Genomic DNA, 21,588 nt, shown 5'->3' with positions numbered 1-21,588 from the left:
AAAATAAAAGGTGGAGTGCAAAAATCCACAATGAAGAAGATTTTAACACACATTTCTCATAACTAAGTCCAAGCAGGAAAAAAATTCAATAAGCACATAGATGATCTATAGAAGTTATTAAGATATTTACCTAATTGATATATATGAAGTGCTGCAGAACAAAATAGATGAAAGCACAGATTCTCTTGACATTCACATGAACATTTATCAAAGAGTATTGTAAAAAAATTTTATATAGACTGGAGTAAAAAGAAAATCTCAACAAATGTTAAAGTACTAGATAATTCAGAAAGTCCTTTGATCACAATGTAGTTAAACTGGAATTCAGTCATAAAAGATGACTAGAATATGTCCTTATATTTGAAAATAAAGCTATATATTACTAAATAATCCACAGATCAAGCTTTATACAGTAAAGCTATATATTACTAAATAATCCACAGACAATATTTTGAACTGAATTACAATTTTTTAAAAATCTAGTATTGCCTGCAGAGGCAGGCAAAATTGTTTAGACAGAAGGTATTACATTAAATGTGTATATACAAAAAAAGAAAGGCTAAAAATGATTATTCTAAAGGAGTTAGATAATATCAATTCTAAGAAAATGGAAGAAAAACATAAAGAGCAGAAATTAAAATTTAAAATCTATGGAACACTAAATAGTCAATAAAAGTATTAAACAGCCAAAAGTTGATTTCTCTATAAATTATAGACTAATAGATTTGATACACTCCTAATAAGATCTACTAAGAGGGGCATCTGTGTGGCTCGGTCAGTTAAGCGTCCTACTCTTAATCTGGGCTCAGGTCATGACCTGAAGCTTGTGAGATCAAGCTCTGTGACAGGTCTGTGCTCAGCATGGAGTCCGCTTGAGATTCTCGGTCTCCTTCTTCCTATGCCCCTCCCCCACCCTTAAAACTATAATCTGTGTGACTATACAGATAAAGGAAGAAATGTTTTCTCTAAACAAAACTTCGTTCAAGCTAAAAGACATCACAGACCAGCTACAAAAAAAACAAAAAACAAAAACAAAAAAACCCCCAAAACCAAAAAAACCCAAAAATAGTTTAAATTATGTTCTGTTTCAAGAAAACAAAGTAAGAGATTCATCTAGCATTCAGCAGTTAGAGATTAGGAATATAATAATAAAATTATTTATGGAAATCTGTATCAAAAACTGATTTTCAACCTTTCCAATTTCATGGCGGTCTCATAAATAGCTACCGTATTTTCATCCTTGCAGATGCGAGAATGCTCGATGCCTATCAAAAAGGAATGATGAGGCAGAACAGACAGATGAATTAGGGAAGACTTTTGAAAAAACAAATCAATACGAAAGACTTTCTTTAATAATAGAGTGTAAACCCAACCAGGAAGGCAGTTGTGCCAGAGCCGCCTTGGAATTCCCCCAGGAAAGACAAGGCAAGAAGGAGTCAACACTTTAGGCTCAGCTGGTTCGAATTACTCTGGTGCGTCTGGGGCCACAGAGGTGGTCTCTAGTTGCCTGAAACCCATTCAGGGCAGAGAAAGCACCGGACTCTGCATCTTCAGCTCCGCACTTGCACCTGCATCAGGGAGCAGCTGTGGCTCCGCCTCCTTCCGGTCGGAGCGTAAATAGCCGGTTGCTGAAGCTGCTTCACAGGGCGCACCCGGCTCGTTCGTCCCACTTCCTGTCCTGCTGTGGATGTTTCGTAGCACGTCACAGAGACAAGGGTGAGTGCGTTGTAATAAGGGATTTGGAGAGAGGGGGACCACGTTCGTTCATGAGCTTTTGTGAATGTATATTGCTATAATGATGCTATTTTATTACTGGGTACTGCTGTGTCTCTTCCAGTGCCTCCTGTAGGCATTAAGCTTTGTCAGAGGGGCTTAGGCATAGGAAAGGGCGTCATGTCCACGGGGTTCGGTACTCTCCACGGTTTCCGGCACCGCTGCGGTCCTGGCACGTGTGCTCCCCAGCAAGGGGACACGACCGTACGGGCGTGGGAGGGAGAGCTGGGTAAGACATAGTTGGGGCACGGACAGTGCACTGCTTGGTGTGTACGTGAAAACGTGCTTGTGGGAAGGTTGTCATTATCTTCAGATATCCTCTAGTTCCGGGAAGGGCAGTCTCTTCCCGGGTCTGAAGGCTCCCAAGAGAGGTCAGAACGTCATAATATACAGAAAATAACCAAGAACAATTAATACACATACCGAGTGTTGACAAGGGTGTGGAGGAACTGGAATTCTCATACATTTGGGAAGACAGTTTGGTAGTTGCTTTACAATGTAAACATTTACCCGCTTTGTGACCCAGTGATTCCACAGTTAGGGGTCTCTCTACCCAAGGGAAGTGAAAGTGTAACTCCATACAGATATTTGTACACTCGGATGATGTATATAGCTGGTGTATTTCGGATAGCCAGGATTTTGTAAACCATCTAAATGTATGTCAGCAGGTGAGTGAATGAACTGATGGTGGTAAAGTCATGTAATGGAATACTGTTTGTTAACACAAAGGAGCAACAAGTGAATGTGCACGTGAATGAACAACACCATGAATGAGTCTCAGAATAATTACGCTGAAAGAATCCAGTGCATGCCATATGTCTATATTTCATATAATTCTAGAATTCTTATAAATTTATGTAAAATATATGTAAAATTGTAGAAAATGCAATCTAGGATGACAGAAAAATGTTCAGTGGTTTCATGGGGATGGGGTGAGTGTTAGGGAAATGTCAATGGCAAGGGGATCATGTAACTCTTTGAGGTGATGCATTTGTTTGCTATTTTTGTTGTCAGTTTCCTGATTGCAAATTTTATTAGTTTCCTAGGGCAACTATAATAAATTACCACAAACTGGTTGGCTTGAAGTAACAGAATTTTATGACGTCAGTTCTGGAGACTAGGAGTTCAAACGCAATGTGTTCCAGGGTCATGCTTCCTCTGAGGTCTCTACGGGAGGATCCTTCCTTGCTTCTTCCGGTCTGTAATAGTCCTGGGTGTTTCTGGCTTTGGGGCAACATCCCTGCAGTCTCTGCCTCCATCTTCATATGGCCATCTTCCCTGCATCTGTGTCTTTTTCCAAAGTTCCCACTTCTTAAAGGAAGGGGAAAATGAAGGGGGGGGGCATCAGAGGGGAGACGAACCATGAGAGACTATGAATTCCGGGAAACAATCTGAGGGTTTCAGAAGGGAGGGGGGTGGGGGATGGGTTAGCCCGGTGATGGGTATTAAGGAGGGCAGGTATTGCATGGAGCACCGGGTGTTATACACAATGAATCATGGAACAGTACATCAAAAACTAATGGTGTACTGTATGGTGACTAACATAAAAAAAAAAAAAAACACTAGTCATATTGGAATTCCAATACGACCTCATATTAACTAATTACATCTGCAGTTACCCTATTTCCAAATAAGTTCACATCCTGAAGAAACAAATATTTCAACATATCTTTTTAGAATTTGACCAATATATGTTTATTTACATACTCAGAACTTATCAAATTGTATCCTTCAACATGTGTGGTTAATTGTATGTCAATTAAACCTCAATAATCTGTTCAAAGTTGCTGAAAAGAGAGTCCTATAAGCAATACACTACAGTAGGCCAAATTCTAGATCAGAATTTTTACAAAAAAAAAAAACACAAAAAACAAAAAACAGCATAATAAGAATAGGCTGTGTATCATATGAAGGAAATTGAAAGAAACATTCAAGACCCCGGAGTCATCCCATTAGAAGTTCCCTCAGGAGAGAAGAGAATGCTGTCAGGAAGATGAAGCATCATGATTTTATCCACAGGGTGTCCATTACATGGGTGAAGTGTGGCAGGCTTACTGCTTAGAAGACATTCAGTTAAAAAGGGTCATAGGCAACACCAAGTTTTGAAAGTACAAAATAATAGCTATGTTTTCAAAGTTTAAAGGGTCCTTTAAATTTACAGAAATGTGTTTCAAATACCCACCCAGAGGAAGGAAATAGGAGCATTGGCATATTTAAGTATCTTTACAAATTAACATATTCAAATGTTAATTAAAATTCAAATAAATAGATTTAATAAGAAAATGTATATTTTAAAATAAGAGATTTAAGCACGGTGGCCATTGAAATAATTTTCATATAAATTTCTGAATACATTTTAGAAATTGGCAGAGTGAAATTTAAAATAGCTTTTATTTGATTCAAAAATTGTATTTCTTTTAGTAGGGTACATTCGAAGACTAAAATATATTGTTGAATATGACTTAATTAGACAGTACCTGCAGTAATTTAGTACAATTTTTTTCTTACACTGGACATAGAAAAATAAGAAAAATCAAATATAATTATGTTTTCTGGTATACAAACCTATTCAAAACTGCATCTAGATTCATTTTCTAGAAATACTTGAAATTGGGGAAAGATTTCTTCTGAAAATTGCTGAATTTTTAAAATCATTAGCATTTCTGCCCATTAATAATTACCAAACCCTTTTTTTCCCTTCAAGATCTCCTCTGTTCTAATTTTATGATGTTACTCCTAAAATCTTTGTGTATCTACTAACCTAGTTCTTGGTCTGGTAGTGAATTTATTTTCTAATTACAGGTGGCCTGGTTTAGGTCAGACAGTGATGGGTCTCCACCTATATTCTGAGTCAGGAATGAAGTCTTATCATCCTGGTGTGCTAGCATGGAGTACAGTGAGCTATCCAAAGATACACTTTTTTTCCTAAATGAATTGAAGCCAAGGGGATGAGTGTCTAGCTCTCATTTGGTTGGAGGTCTAGTGTGGAACCATGCTGAGCTGATCACTGAATGAGTCTCTGTGGAACATCCTTCCATGTGCCACTTTCACTGGACAAAAATCCCTTGGGGGTTACATGAGAATAAATGGAAAAAAGTATTTTACCTTTATTAGTCTTATGAGACTAAATTTTCGATTCAGCATTATTTTCTTTTCCTAGTTCTTCTAAACTTTAGTGATCATGAAAGTCAGTTTGTTCCACTTCTCATTCATTTACCAATGGAAAACAATCCTTAGGGGCCCTTTTAAGATTACATTAAATGTAGTTATCTGGTTTCAAGTGAGTAAGACCCTAATTACTTTTGAAAGAAGGTGCTTGAATGATATACCTTCAACCTACATCCAATTTGTTTTACTCAGACAACCATCAAGGAAAACATTCGGTGACAGAAATACAATGTGTAGTCTAATTTGGTAGGGAATGAATATTTTCTGCAAGGCTAATTACAACCTCCTGGAAAAAAAGACTAATCTCTTGTCACTGACACAGTAGGTCAATAACTATATTTACATTCCCCATTGGCACCTGCTATGTTTTCTGGTAATCAACTCACCAGTAGATAGGACATACTTACCATGCAAAATGTGGTTTTAAATGTACTATTACATTTTATTTTTTTATTAAAACATTTTTAATTTAAATTCAATTAATTAACATGTAATGTATTATTTGTTTCAGGGATACAGTCTGTGATTCATCCGTCTTATATAATACCCAGTGCTCATTACAACACATACCCTTCCCAGTGTCCATCACCCATGTACTATTACCTTTTATTTATATCTATTTTTCAAAGCAAGCACATAAGCTAAACTATTTATTTTCATTCCTTAATTTAGGTACAGAGATCTCATGAATTCATCTAAACAAAACATAAATTACAACTAGCGCTAAGACTAAGCAAGTTTTATTGCAGCAAATACTGCTATAAAATCTGCAGTTTAGTGTGAAACTGTGATTAATGCCCATGTTTGCCAGGTAATACCTAGGGAAGTTGTTTGGTGGGGTTGTTTGTTTGTTTTTATTGACATTGGATTTCTAGTCCTTGTCTATGAGAAATTGAAAGATTTTTATATTTCTTTTATTTTTGCTTGTTTATATTCTTTTTACTTTTTCTGGTTTAGTCTCACAGACTGATTTGGTCTTACAGCCAGCAATCATGTGTGAATGTACGTCTGCATGATAGCAAAGGAGTGACTTTTCCTTCCTTTGAGTATTAACCTTAATGTGTCTTATTTTAGTTTTCGTTTTCCCTTGGGCAATGTTCTGAGTGCATACTTGACGTCTACAAATTCTCTTGCAAAACTACATGTGGCTCCTTTCAAATTGAGTCTTCCCCTCCCCACCCTCCCAAAGATAATTTCAAAAATTTGATCAGAAGTCATAAACTGGCAGCCTGTAAGCCAAATTCATTCAGCAGATGTATTTCTATTGCAATGACTGTTGTGAGTTGTATTGTTTTGTTTTTACCTCTGTAGTATTTTTTAATTGAATAACTTTTAAAAATCGGGAAATTTCATGTAACCTGGCTTTTGAAAATTGTGGGATTTGCCAACATGGAGTTCACTTTCTACAGGGAAGAAATCTTCTGGAGTCGAGTCCTTTTAGCCATGGCAAGTACACATCAGTTTACCATAGATTTCAACAATCATGATTTTTCTTATCTTGGCTCGTTTCATTCGTGTATTACTTGCTTGGTCCAAGTAGCCATTTGAGAGTGTAATATGTGATTAATATGCATTCAAAGAGCATATATATTGGAGTACCATGCTTGTGCTTATGGCTACAGTTTGGCTTAGTTTCCACTAAATGACGTAGCTGCTTGACAGACAAAAGCAGTGCTCTGAGAAAGCGTCCTTTATATGGTCATAGTTTACTAAAATTCAAAGTGTTTTACCTATATAAAAATAGCTGTTTATTAAATATAAAGGCAAATATGGATAAAACATATATACATTTCCATTACAAGACAAAATGACGTTAAAGCAAAATGTGAGGGGCGCCTCACCCCGCAGTTGGTTAAGCATCTGACTGGCTCCGGGCACAATCTCTGAGTCCTGGGATCGAGCCCCCACATCAGGCTGCATGCTTGGTGGGGAGTCTGCTTCTCCCCCTCTCCCGTTGCCCCTCCTGCTCACTCTCTCTCTGTCTCTCAAATAGTCTTTTAAAAATAAAAGAAAGCAAGATGTGAAAATAAAAATATATGTCTAGTTTTAACTTGCCCACTATGAGTGAAGTTTGTTTTTTCTTACTGGTTTATGAAGACGGATTTACTTTCAAGTACACCTTGGCTATATACAGCCCTGGGGCAAGTCTTGTCTCTCTCCCCTATGCAGTAGTTCTTCTGCTGTTAGCCAAGTGCCAGAACCCACCCACAGAGAGCACAGCAGTACCGGTTTTACCTCTGAATCTCAGAACTGAGACCAAGTCCTCACTGAATCTGTAGGGACTGAGCTGTGTCTCATTCTTCTCCTGTCATCTGACTCAGAAGCTGCCCTTCAGGGTGGTAGCTGAGCCCACTAAGGTTGGCATGTCATACCAAGTCCGCCATCTTCTTGCTGTCTCTCTCTCCAGCTTCTCTTTGTGCCTTATCCCAGTGCTCCGCTCTCTTTACCCTGAATGCTCACATGAAATCTAAACCCTTCCAACCCTACATCTTCCATTGTTACATTTGTAAGTAGCAAAGCATCAAAACACAGCTGTTTCTCGAGAAGTTTTTAATGATACTCTCTTGTATGCTTTAAACAGGATTAAACAGTGTTAAACAATTTTTTTAAAATTCGGTGTAATTTTTTTTTAAAGCATTTCCTACTTCATCTTTCCCATAGTGCTAAGGGATGTAGGGACACAGCTGCAATCTTCATTTGCTCCAGCTCTACCTTTGTTGTTATTGTTGGGTTTCCCCAGATGCCTCCTCCTGTCTACAGTGGCTCTCCCTACTACTTTTCATAATGAGTTTGGTTTTAGTATTCTCTGTAGGTGTCACCGATGTCCTAAGTGGCCTTGAGAAGAACTCCATGAAAGGAGAGGATGTCTGAAGTAGAGGAGAAAGGGACGCCATTGAAGTTAATCACACGTGATGGCGATTCAACCTTCCTGTAATTAGTATTAGTTGCTAGAATGAAGCTGAGAGTAGAGAGGAAGACAAATAGTGATCCTTTCGTAAAATCACAATATAGGTAAAAATGCAACTTTATTTCTACCAGGACAAGGTGTACGTAGAAACATCACATAATCCCTGATACTTCGTGTACCTGATGAAGTGAAATATGCCTGATTTCCAATCACCACTTCAGCACATGTTTTCAATATGTGTTTTTATCTAGAACTTTTATTTCTTGAAATCGAGATGTCAGGGAGTGGCCAAGCAGGATGATTAGCTCAGATCATTTAAGGAGTAGACCTTGGGCAACCTTGTTAACATTTTGAAGATAATTTTTTTTAAATATAGCTTTATAATAATGTGGATTGAAATAATAGAAGCACTTCATTTTAAAAATCGAACATATCTGTACTTTAATGATTTTTCTTCAGTATTGCAAATTAAATTTTTATTTGTAGAAGTTAGTAAAAGCAGAGTGGGTCATAGTACTTAAGCCTACAGTCTTATTCAAATTAAAATACCCAGATCTTTTAATTGATTATATCACTTAGAAAGGGTGTGATCTAATTAGTAACGTTGCTGTGCCTGGTTTTCTGATTTGAGAGATGGAAATGATAATAGTCATATATTAATACTAACTTAATGAAAAAAGAGGCCTTGCAGATGGGAAATACTCCTATCCATTTGACTAATGCCCTGATTTAGTTAATTCTAAGTCCTTCTTGCAATTAACAGATATTTACCAGCACGTAGGTGTTCTGGTGCCTGCTATGGAACGTGTACTGGGTAGACCTCCCATCTCTCATGTGACTGCCTGGTAGGTGGCAGGGTAGAGGAGCCCCTTATTACTGGGCTGCAAAGAGGAGTTCATGGGGAATTTGGCGTTGACAAAGCAGTTACTAAGAATTTCTTATCTTCCAATCCCATGTCAGTTCCCACGGTTTATTGTCTCCGGTCAATATTATTTGCTGTGGATTAGGTACACGTGGCTTTTATTATTTTGCTAGTAATGTGGACATTTTCCTTCTTTACACATTGGCAAATGTACATCATGTTCTGTTTCCTGATGGTCTCAAATGTCTCCACTAATTCCTTAATGTAAAAGTCAGCAGTGGGAACAAGGCTGACCACAGTACTATGTCAGGAGGAATCCTAAAATTCCTAAGAAAGATAACATAAAGGTATTGTAGCTTATTCAAGAAGAGCATGGGGATTGGAATTGTATCCCAGTTTGAACACAGAAGCTTCCTTGGGTGACTAGCTGGGCTTCTTTAAACAAATCAATCAAACTTATCTATGACTGATTTTTCTTCTTGGAATAAAGCAAATCTGGACAGATTGAGAGTGATGTTGGATAGGCGAGGAAAGTTAATATATGAAAAGCACATAGCAAAACACCTGGCATACAGCACTCATCCAAGGAATGATAACAAACCTTATCATCATCAAAATCATCTTGGGGATAAAGATCAACATTACAATGACTTGCAATTTTATGCCTTTTAAGGCCTGGCTTTTCAGAGATCCTGTTACCCTGTTTCAAGTCTTTTATTTACAATATTAAAACAAGTGGTGTTTTGGGTTTTCTCTGTACGAACCAGCTTTAAAAAGTGGTAACGAGATTGGTAGATCATAGGATGTGAAAGGGTGAGCCATCATTCTAAATGGTGTATCCACATTTCATCAAAAGAAATTGAGATGTAATGTTTTTCCTGCTTTAATCAATATAAATATCAAAGTCAATATTTGCATTCTTGAAATAGAAGCAGACAAAGGACCCTAACACTTCCCTGGTAAGGTGGCCATTAAGTTCCAGTTAGCCTGAAATAGGCCCAGATTATGTTTGTTTTCCTGGTATCCTTATTATCGGTGTCCCTTTTACTCTTAAAAGTTCAGTTTGGAAAATAGTATATAACTTACATGGTTGCAACATAAAATGGTAGACTTGTTAGGCTGTGGCAAATTTATGTAGCAAACTGAGAAAGGCACCTGACTGTCCAAATGTGATTTTTGAAATTCTGCTACCTACCTGTCTGACATGAGGACCTCCATAGTTCTCCTGGATCTAGTTGAAAAACTTTGTTATTCTGAGAACCTCCAACATAGGAGGAAGAACTGTAAACCTAAAAGGTGATGTCGTGATTGAGATCTAGTGGTTTTAGTGATTGACTAGGATTTAATGCTTTGATGGAGATCAGATTCCCATATGAAATAGTTTTTTTTGTAAACCACAGTAAAGTGCTCCATGCATATCCCACTTAAAACATATGAACTTGACTCAAAAAGAAATCAAGTTTATTTTATGAACTAATAATTGCTAAAATACTTCCCATTCTGATAGCTCTACTGCTGCATTTAATTGCCAAAGTACATGTTCTTGGGAACGCATGGACAGATTTTGATTTTTTTTTAAATAAAAGATAATTATCCCAAAGTCACACAGAAAAGCATCTCTTTTATTTTAGATAGAGTCACAGTTTTAAAAAAATGAGTAGTTACATTCACATTCAATGTGTATTAACTTTTTAGAGACTCTTAATATGTTTGTATTTTCTTTCTCTTCCTTCCAGGCAAACTCTTACCTTCACTACCTATCCACCTGTTCTCTAGCTAGTATTTTTATTTATTACTTACAGCTCACTTACTTGATCCCAAAGAAAGATCAGATTTAATTGGGAAATTGAGCAGAAGAAATGCACTGGCTTAGAAGCAAGCAATGGATACTAGCCAACTTTAGGGAGTTAGGCGGCCTTTCGCTTACAAAAGTTGTGGCCAAGAGGCAGGTAAATTACTCCGTAGTCATCGTCTAAGGAAGTACTGCCTAATAGGGTTCTTCTGTACTTGCAATTAACCATCTTGCTGTGGATCGAAGGTAGAGTCACTTTATGTCAAAGCTACACTCTGCTATGGAATGTTAAAGTGAAGTTCCATCACACTTACAGTATTAAATCCTGCACAGGATATGTCTGGGAGTTGTAGGTGCCAATCACCCACCCACTCTACCCCACACTCCCACCCACAGTGCTGCTCTCCTGCTTTTCCCACCTGGGTTGAAAGACCTACCAAATCATACTCATGGATAAACAATGCCATATACAATTACTCCTCAAAACTTTCTATTTTTCTGAAATATTTGATTTTATTCCTTCTGTTGTTTAAAATCTTATCTCTGTATGTAATAATAAAAATAGAAGTAAAAGACAAGATTTTCCTTCATCTCCATTTATATGTCACTAACACTGGAAATTTGGTTCATTCAAAGCAATTCATTGTATAAAAAGGTATTTATTTGAAGTCTCTTATTTAGAGTCTTCCATATTGCTCCATGTGGGATAAATGTTCGAATTTTCCATTTTACTTTCCACGTTATTATAGGGACATCAATGAAATTGAAATCTTGGTTAAAAGTACATCATTTAAGTAAATTGTAGGGACAAATGAACTTTTGGGTAGAATTACACATTTTAAGTAAGTGAATACAATTTACAATTGGTACGGGCGGACTGTTTAGATAACTACATTGGAATTTTAAAATCTGATTATCTTATTCATGTACAAACCCAACTCCTCTCTTTTATGTTGAGAATTCTTGGTATGCTTTGACTTGCTCTGGAGATTCACATGAAGTCCTTGGACTTTAAATAATTACTTCACTTATACTAACTCACGTATACTAACTGCAAGTCTATGTTGTAGTCTCTCCTGAAAGAGTTCTCTAAACCTTACAAAACGTTCTTTCTCTGATTTAACTACACAGAATTGCCTTACCGAGAAATGTGAGTATAGTTTTCTTTTTTAAAAAGGGAAAATCTTTTCTCACAAAAGAACAAAGCCATGAATCTATAGAATATCCCTTCAAAATATTACTGTTATCCAACAGTATACTTGTATACTTTTTGGACTAAATGTATATATCAATATAAAAAGAGCATATAGGTTTATGTGTAGATACTCCCATTTAAGTCACTCAAAAAATACAGTTTCATGTCATGAAGAACAAAGGCGTTTTCAACATATATGATTAATTACGAGGCTTTGAGTCCACAGATAGAAATATCACCAGAAAACTGTAAAATCTCAGTAAAGATACAAAACCACAAATGCTTTTACACCATCTACTTCATGAGAAGTAGCTTCTAGTTTCAGCTAGAATAAACATAAGAAAAATATTTTGACAAATACAATTCTAATTCTGGTCAAAGGGATGTAAACTACATCTCCTACATCTTAATTATAGTTGGATCCTTTAGGGTAACTACTAGATGACTTGGAGGCTGTCAGTTTCTACCGGAAATGAGAACAAAGTATCTTTGTTTGTGTCAAAGATGTGGTTTTATCATTTAGAACCAGAAATAGCTTTAGAAACAATTAGGCCTGTTTTCCAATGCCTGTGCATTTGAATATTAACCATGCAAAAAGCAAAATGTTGACTATCTCAAACTCCAAAATTTAAATAGGAGATATTTTTTCCCAATAGGATAATTCCTTCATCTGCATGATACATTTTATATAAAACATACCACTAGTTAACTTATCAAGGCAAAGCTCAACTCAAATGCTATGGTGTTGGATTGGAGAAAGCTTTTTTAAAATGACAAAAAGCTCAAAAATATATAAATAGCTGTGTTTAATTACATTAAAGTAAAACTGCATATAAACTTCTACAAACAAAAGATAAAACTGGAAAAAATTATAATTCCTTTAACAGTTAAGGATTCATATTCTTAACATGTCCAGCATCCATGTGAATCAGTTGGGAAAAGACCAATGTCCAATGAAGGATTGGGAAGATGACATGCATGTGGGGAAAAATCTCATCCTCACTTATACAAATTGAAACTCAGCTATGTAACATACCTATCCTATTCCTATAGTTAAAAAAAAAAATTTACTGACACAATGTGTCAATGGGGTGTCAGGAAAGCATGCGTTCTCATGCGTTGCTGGTGGAAATAGAGATTAATACAATACAACAGGCAGTTTGGCAATATTTCTCAAAATTGAAATGTATAATTCATTTTGTTTAATAATTCCCCTTCTAGGAATTTATCCAGTGACATACATGCTATCTAAATGACATCTGTGCAAGATTTATTTGGAAATAACTTAAATGTCCAACTGGTCAAATAAATTATAACACATTTCTATAGCCATTAAAATAAGGAAGATCCTGTGCTGATACGGAACGAAGAGTGTGTGCGTCCCCAGGTGTGTGTGTGTGCGTGCAAGCACACTTGTCCATGGAGCTAAGTGATAAAAGTTGAAACTAATTTGTAGGACAGAATCATTGTGTTAAAAATAAAGGGCAGGGAAGCAAAAAGAAATCATGCTTCAATATCTTCGCTTGGGAGATATAATTGTTTGGCTGGGATACTTCTGGCAGCAAGAGACAGAAGGGAGATAGACTTTAAATTCTTGTGCTGTGTATCTTGAAATTTGTGCTGTGTGCGTATGTGTGTGGGTGCGTGTGTGTGTTAACTTTGATAGTATTTTGATTTTTAAAAATACTCAATGTTGTCTTTAGGAATTTGAATTATTCTTACTCTTCTAAATTTATTTTGTTGCGCACTAAAGAAAATCTGATGCATGCCCAACTAACAAATCTTATAAATCAAAGGGTGTCAAAATGTTCTTTATAGGCTCATAAAGCAGGGTTTTTTTCCCCTAAGACAATAACATGATGCCTAAAAAACTTAGTGAAACACAAGACATAGGGTATATGACCCTGCTCTTCAACTTATTACATATATACCTATGGGAGGTCACTTAAGTTCCATTTCCTCATTGTTAAATAGCCAAAACTTGCTCTAACATACAATACTGTAAAAGTCCAAAGACATAACATATGTAAAATTGTTTTGTAATCAAACAAGGAATACAAGTGTAAATTATAGGAAAAGTAAATTTTTTCAGAAGGAAGCCAAAATAAAGCATGTATTTAGGATACATCATCAGCAAAATCGGTACATTTTCCTATTTCCTTACTTTTGCCTCTAGGCACAGATATCCTCATCCCAGCCTGTATCAGATGAAAGTTTAACTGTACCTGCTTCTCTTTCTGTATCTATCAAGAACTGTTAATAATTTAATTGTGCCTTTGTGTTTCCTTCAAATCTCTCCAGACTGCCTCCTTTTGTATTAAAAAAAGCATAGTATTAAGGAGGCCACGTATTGCATGGAGCACTGGGCGTTACACGCAAACAATGAATCATGGAACACTACATCAAAAACTAATGATGTATTGTATGGTGACTAACATATAATAAAAAAATTAAAAAAAAAAAGAAATTAGGTGAGAGTAAGGAGATAAGGTATGTGTTTAACTAGAAACGTCAGAGGTCTTTGCAAACATGCAAAAGTCTCCTGTTGAATTTCAGTTTTTAGCATTTAACTTCTTAATGTGTATTCTTAGAGAAGAAAACTAATGAGTGAGGAGGAGGAAGAAAAGGAACAGGAGGAAATGTGTGTTTATTAGCTCCCCTGAATCCCAGATTAGGGGTATTAATGTACAAGGGGTATCAATGTATAAAATTTAAAAATAAATAAAGCATAGTAGGTTAATTTCTATACCCAAGTGAAATACATATCTACATGTTAATGATTGCGAGGTTAAATCCCTTAATAAGACATTTTATGGCTCTTTTCTGTAACTATGTCAGATTTCCAGGGGAGCTGTTTCAGGACAGTTTGGCCTTAAAGAATAAAGGAAGATGTGTGAGTACCTTAGTGGGCTGAAGAGGAACTCGACTCTTATGTAAAAGTAGTTAAGTCTGGAAATTGAAGCAACTGTAGGCATTTCATTTTTCTTAGATACAGAATGTTCTAGATGAATGTCAAATTTCTGAACGAAAATGACCTCGCCTGATGAAAGATTGAAACAATATCACCATTTAAGTGCAACATGATTTTTAATGTCTTTCATGAAAATCTCATTTTACTGGAAATGGCACTAGAGCTGTGAGAAAGCTACATACAGTATTTAAAATAAAATATCTAAGTGATCTTGCAATGTATTAGGACAAGTTTTAACATAAATTACACTATTAAAAAAACCTTTAGAATGTATTATCAGGCCTTCACTACCCCACTACAACTTCTGCTATTTTCAAGCAATTTCTCAGAATAATAAAACTTTTTGAGAAGAAGCAAGTTTATCACTGAAATAACTACAATAGAACTTTCTTTGGGTAGACAGAACAAATAATAGACCTGAGAACCAATTAAATATGATTGTTCAGGCACATTAATATTGGGGAATACTTACAAGTTTTCAATTTTCCCTTTCCGTGATTGGTAGCATTTATCTATTGAGTGGAGTTTTGGTTTGGGCAGAATGATTCCTGGGGAGGAGACCGATAATAGTCAAATGCAGGAGGACTTATAGGGCATTGGGATCCATCCAAACCGGCTTCCAAGAATGGAAAAGCAGGAACACTGAGATAAATACCCCCCCCCTTCAGGTACTGTTATGACGTAAGTTGGGTCCTAATTACGGCCACTGATTTCATTCAGTCTTACAGTGGAAACCTAACTACTTTTACAGTACCACATCAGAAAGTTTAGAGAGCAGATGTATTTAATGCAACTTCATTTTAGCAATGGGGCGATAAAATTGTTTCCCTTGAAGGGAACTGGAAATTAGGAGAAGGGAGATTTAGTTATTATTTTTTTCATTGATAACATATGACGCTATATCAGAAATAGAGCCCGAACTGGAGGAAATCACTTGGTTGCTGTAATAGTAGCTGATCACTGCACTTTTGATTATCAGTTTCTGAATCACAGATAGCTTGCTTACTTTGTTACTGTTGTCTTACTTGGTGTCTCCAGTCAGTGTCTAATCAATCTCTGACAATCCATTTTCTAGGTGATCCTTAGAACCACCAGCCATCTCAGCTTTATGAGTATTTCCGTTGTAAACATGGTTTGAAAGGAAAGAGTTGGCTTGGTGTTCAACAGAAACAAAATTGTTATGTTTATTTTTGTCATAGAGCAAGTTCTTGCTATTCATGAAAGGTATGTCTTGAATTCATAAATACCGTTATTTTAGAGAGAGATGCTGAGTCAGTGGAATACTAGCATGACTGACCAACATAATGAGTCCCTCCCACAGACCAGCCTTGCGGTTCGCATATCCGTAGGGTACTTACATACATTACCTCAAGAAACCCCTATAACAATCCTATATTGTAAATATTATTATCAATGTATTTTGTATCATAGACCTCGGTGTTAACTGTGAGAAGTACAAAAAGCATTTTAAATCCTAAAATCAAAATATATATAATAGATTCAGTAATCCTTTTTTATTAACTCTAAAAACGTTGTTCATCTTCTGAGTCATGAACTGTTTGAGAATCTGATGAACTAACATCATCAGATGATCAAGCATCCAGTGCCCATTACCTATAAATTATAAAGATCGATAAATATTCCCAAAGCTTTAAGATTGATATTTACATACATTTCATGGTTTCTAAGGTGACCCTAAGTCTTTGTTCTTCCACTAAATATTGGTGACATAAATGGCAGCAAATCACCCATAGTTTGTATCTGGATTTTTGACATTATCACTCCCTATCTGTTTCTGCCCCATTTTTTTCTAAATGCACTATCCTCCTACAGACAGCCATGCAGAGCACTCAGTGTCTGCCTATTTGAAGATGTAACACACTTTTCTCTGGTGTACATGCTGGCAAATGGAATCTTGCATCACAAAGTATGTGCATATTTAATTTCCCTAATTAATTTTCCTTCCAAACAGGTTGTATACCAATTTGCATTTTCATCCCCAGTTTAGGAATGTCCATTTCTTTATACTCTCACTTACACTTAAAATTATCCAACAATAAATAATATTTAGTTGATTTTTTAAAAAAATCCCATTGCTGTTTTATGGTACAATCCTGATTATTAATGGGACTGCACATGTTTTCATAAGGATTTTTTCATAATTTTGTGTCCCATTGTATAGGTTTTTCTGTGAATTTGCTATTTGTATCTTTATCCATTTAACCTTATTTACTGTTTTGTCATTTCCTTATTAATTTGCTTGTCTTTGATTTCCTTTATGGTATCTTTTGTCATGCAGAAGACTGTAAAGAATGTTGAAAAGGCAGTTAACTTGTAGCATGAGCATACAAGTTAAGCATAATTCTTGATAGAAATACAACATGAGAAATCCAAGAGCCTGTCAAAACATTTCTTTATCTTCAATATTGGTGATAGTCAAAGGTTTCAGAAGATAACTCCTAAAAGAATACATGCATATATTCCTCCTTCTAAGTTCTAATCTTTACAACTATCTTAGGTATAACATCAATCCTATGTGAATGAGAATAAAAAATAAAGAAATGTGGCTTGAAGAATGTTGAGTCATCTCTCATTTTAAAAATCTTACCTTCTGTCTTTCATCAAGTCTCTGATTCTAACATGTTTCACTAAATTGTCATTATTACATTATTTTCAATTTAAATAATCCTGACTGTGGTTGAATGGATTTTGATTGAAACACCAATTTCAAGGATCAGTGTTAAGGGGGATTTAAGTCTGGGGATGAGTATAATAGGAGGACAGAACGTACATGAGAGCCTGTGGTCACAGTTGGTAACCATAAGAAAGTCCAAGGCAATGCACAGTGACTTTGGTGTGTCTTTGATGGTGTCTAAGGCATAAGCAAGGATATTGTCAACAGTGGGAAGTTTGGATTAGAGGGCGGCGATGAACTTCATGTAAATTGACAAGTGGGCCGGATGAGAAGTGATGAGAGCTTGAACTCCTATCGAAAGAGTAGATCGAGGGAGGAGACAATAGTTTTAGTACACACTTAATAGAGGAATCCTCCTTCTACTTCCCCAGTGAGCCTGGCAGGGAAATGGGTCTTGGATAAGATAAAAAGTCCGAACAGGTCAGGTGGAGGAAGTTTCCTCCAGGGTTCTTTGTAACTGGGATAGGGTAACTTTTAGAGATATGTTCCTGGCTCAGCAGTAGACTCCTTTCTTAGTCTCACTTTGTGTGTTGGGGTGTGTGTGTAGGGGAGGCAGCATGATTTGAAAGTGTCTGATTGAAGAAGGGGAAGAAACAATGCTCTAGAATCCAGAAGTACTAACTCGGGTGTTGAGAAATAACGGCCAGTGATCAAGAAGTTAGGCAGATGTTTCCCTATCTTCTTATTTGTTTAGACTGAGGGTCACGCTCACTGCTCATTGACTAAATCCTTCTCACGGAAATTTTTTGTTTGGTCTGCACAAGACTTAACTATTTTAAGTCAACATATAAGAAATTGTACATGAGGATTCCTGGCTTCTGTGTAAGAACTGGAAGCTCTGGAAACCTGGTCCTTGTTCCCATGTGGCGGCAGGCAGTGGAGCTGAAGAGTCGTTTCTTGATGGAATTTTAGTGCTCACTTCTTCATTCTCACCACATAGCTTGCTTCTTACGCATGGCCTGTTCCACTGAGATTTGTGGTGTTCTTTCTCTCCTCTCCTCTCCTTTTTCTCTTCTCTCCCTTTCCACTCTCTCCTGTCCTCTCTTTCCCCTCCCCTCCCCTTCTCATCTCTTCTCATCTCATCTGCCTGATTTCAGTAAGCAGTTTGGAGACTTCAGGATAAGATAAGGCTCAGCGTTAATCTTTGGGACATAGAGGAGTGTGTGTGTGTGTGTGTGTGTGTGTGTGTGTGTAAATATATATGCATGTACATCTGATTCAACTGTTACCAATAAATAAAAGATAAAGGTCTGTAACTTACCCTTATACTCAAAGAGAAGCCTTTCATGCCTTAGATGCTTCTGTGAAATTAGCAGTGTCAAACCCATCGCCTCACGGCTAATATTATTTGGAGGTACGCGAAGGACCAGAGATAACCACAAAATGACCCACTAGGAGCCTGCACCACAACTGCCACCAGAGGGTCCTTCTAGACTGATAATGCAGACCTAGTGTTACATCCTAAAGACAAGAGGGATTTGTGTCAGGGAAGGTCTAACCTCGCTAGTAAGGAGGAGATTGTGCTAATGGTGGCTGGAGATTCTAAGGCAGAAGTTAGAAGTAAGCACTCTCAAAGGCAGGGGACTTGAGGATAGGAATTTTCAGGATTTACTGAAAGACTCTCTGGAAGGTGTTAACTCTTCACGTGTGTTACCCTTGAACTTTGGCAAAAGTTCTGTACTGTGTACAGTTCTGTGTGTTTTAATTTAATAAATTAGTTTTGGTATTTTTATGTGCTTATTGTACAGGCATGGCAGCATTGTTGGCACACATATTTTAGTTAAGCCCCCTCAAGGATGTTTTCGTCCTTGTTTGTATTCCATGGTGTGCTATGGATGTGCTATAATTTAAGTAACCCATGTTTTCTCGCCTTTTCTTAAACAGTGTGGGAATGGAGAACAAAAACATCTTTTGTTGGTACTATGCCACTCCCGGAAAATGGACATTTTTGTAAGACAACCTACTGTAAAAGGACATGCTTCTTATAGTGTGTGTGACAGTGATCCAGTGGCTCACGCTATTCGAGCCCCTTCCTGGTTACTCTCAGAGCTACCTTATCTATGGCACAGAGATTGGAAAATGCTGCATCTGTGTATAATTTTCTTTTCCTAACATGACCCTTTCAAAAATTGTTATATCCTTGATAGTCTGCAAGGTTGTGTTGTGAGAGACAAAATACCCAGCTAGGAAAAGACACGTGTTCCACTCTGACAGCCATATCTGTTTTTGTGTTACGTTGACTTACCTTCCTGGTGGAGAGTCCATTCTCATCTGATTCTCTGAGTACATTCTGTTATCCGTATTGATAGAACTACATAACTGGACCAACGTGGAAGCAAAGGAGAAAAGTGTTCTGGAACCACCCTGAGGTTCCAGGCTGTGAAGATGTGCACATTCGATGTGCCACTCCAGCTTTTCTCCTGAGTGGAGCAGATTTCAGGATTCACCCAGTTGTTTAGGCCACAAGCCAGGCAAGATCATGGCATCGCACAAGGGGAGCACTGATCTTAGTTACACATTGGACATGTTCCTACACTTTCTCCACATAGAATATTTTGGGACTGCTCTGGGCAAAGTTTAAGACATGAGAGTTGTTATTATAATTGTTCTTATTGTTGTTTTTATTTATTTATTTATTTATTTATTTATTTATTTATTTATTTATTTATTTATTTAATTACTCTGCCCATTTCTGTGTTTATTTATGTCCTGGTATCACCTTTTTCATTCTCCCCTGACTTCTATGTTTCATGTTTCCTGTTGGCTACTAAAATTTACCAGGCCTCTCTTCTCTGAAAAATATCCCAGTGCTCCAAATTCATTTCTGCTTTCCACCAAAAATTACCTCTTTTTTTTTTTTTTATCAATCACAGCAAAGAGGGAGACTTTCTGGAAGTTGGAATGGCTACCGTACCTTGCTTAAGCTTCCTGGAAATACTTGAGCTTAACCACATAAGCGAATGTCATTTTGGGTGAAATCTCAGGCAGAACGACAGAGCAAGGGGTGTTAGCCACTGGGGCGAGATATTTGCCAGCCTCGGGGAAGCCTTCCCACACTCTTTACTGGACCCCAGCTGAAGATCTGTTTCTGGCTCGGCCGACTCCTACTTCCATCAGTGTCTTGACCTAGCAGTGAAGAGAGAAAACCAATACTGCTGTTACACGTTACAAACTGAGCGAACTAATATGTTTTCAAGGGCACATTTTCCAATTTCCAAATTATGCTGGCACTTCATTTATCACTCTTAGTTCTCACTGAGTTCTTAGCATTCTGCTTTCAATTGGTGTCTTGACAAGAGAGTAGGAATTAAAGCACAACACTGTAAACATTGTCTCTGACAACAACTCAGGGAAACATTCGGTAGCAGGAGGGTAAAAAATCTGTATCTTCTGATTATTTGCACATTTAGACTATACACGTTATTCAAGTTTTCACTTTGGATAAGTAATTGAGAATTATTGACATTTGATCCTTTTAATATTAAATATAATCTTTTGTGGCCTAAATGTCTCAAGATGTGTATGAAGTGTTAAAGCAATGATATAATAAGTTGAAATGATTTGTATATTCAAAAAAGCTAGAATTACTAGTGAAAATTACAGTGTAATTAGAAAAAATGTGTTATCAATGTGTGAGGCCAAATTTTATCAACAGACCTAGAAAATAGTTCTAATAACAATGTAAATGAATTGTAGTGAAAACATTGACCTTGTCTGAAAAATAGGGAGCGTGTGTGAAGCATATGTGTATGAGAAATGTGTAAGAAATATTAAGGAAGTTATTTTGACTACAAAACTTGAACATATCTAACATTATGGATTCCTATATTTTTGTAGCATTTTCAGAGGAATAGATATAGTATTCATGTAAAATTGGTTCTTTCCGTAATCTTAAAAGCCTGCCAGTTAGTAAATACTACTTTTCCTATTAAGTTTGAATGAATTTTGTTACCCCTATCTTTCTGACTCCTTCAGAAATGTCACACCCTACAGTGAATCATTACCGAACCCCTTGCACATGTTTTCCAAAACCACTTTCAAAACTACCATCTCCTTTTTATACATTTACACAAGAGATACATAGTAGGGTATGTTTTGTCATTTTACAAATAAGGACATTGATGCCCAAAGAGGTTACGTGTCTTGCCTGAAACCCGGAAATTGGTATCTGAACCTCATTTTCTCTTTTCTATTGACTAAAATGTCTGTGTTCTATTGCTTTCT

General features: G+C 36.7%; 1 long non-coding RNA gene across 1 annotated transcript; it reads left to right on the top strand.

Annotated features, from left to right (window-relative positions):
- Positions 1-1,649: 1,649 nt before the first annotated feature.
- Positions 1,650-21,296, top strand: LOC148107530 (uncharacterized). The gene is made up of 2 exons (XR_015722208.1): positions 1,650-1,716; positions 20,238-21,296. It is a non-coding gene; the product is annotated as an uncharacterized LOC148107530 (long non-coding RNA).
- Positions 21,297-21,588: the final 292 nt, after the last annotated feature.

The sequence above is a fragment of the Ursus americanus genome, chromosome 29 (genome assembly GCF_024610735.1).
Source record: "Ursus americanus isolate L20-20 chromosome 29, mUrsAme1.1.p, whole genome shotgun sequence".
NCBI classification, from domain to species: domain Eukaryota; kingdom Metazoa; phylum Chordata; class Mammalia; order Carnivora; family Ursidae; genus Ursus; species Ursus americanus.
The sequence above is the reverse complement of the archived record's forward strand: the minus strand, read 5'-3'. Positions and strand labels throughout refer to the sequence as shown.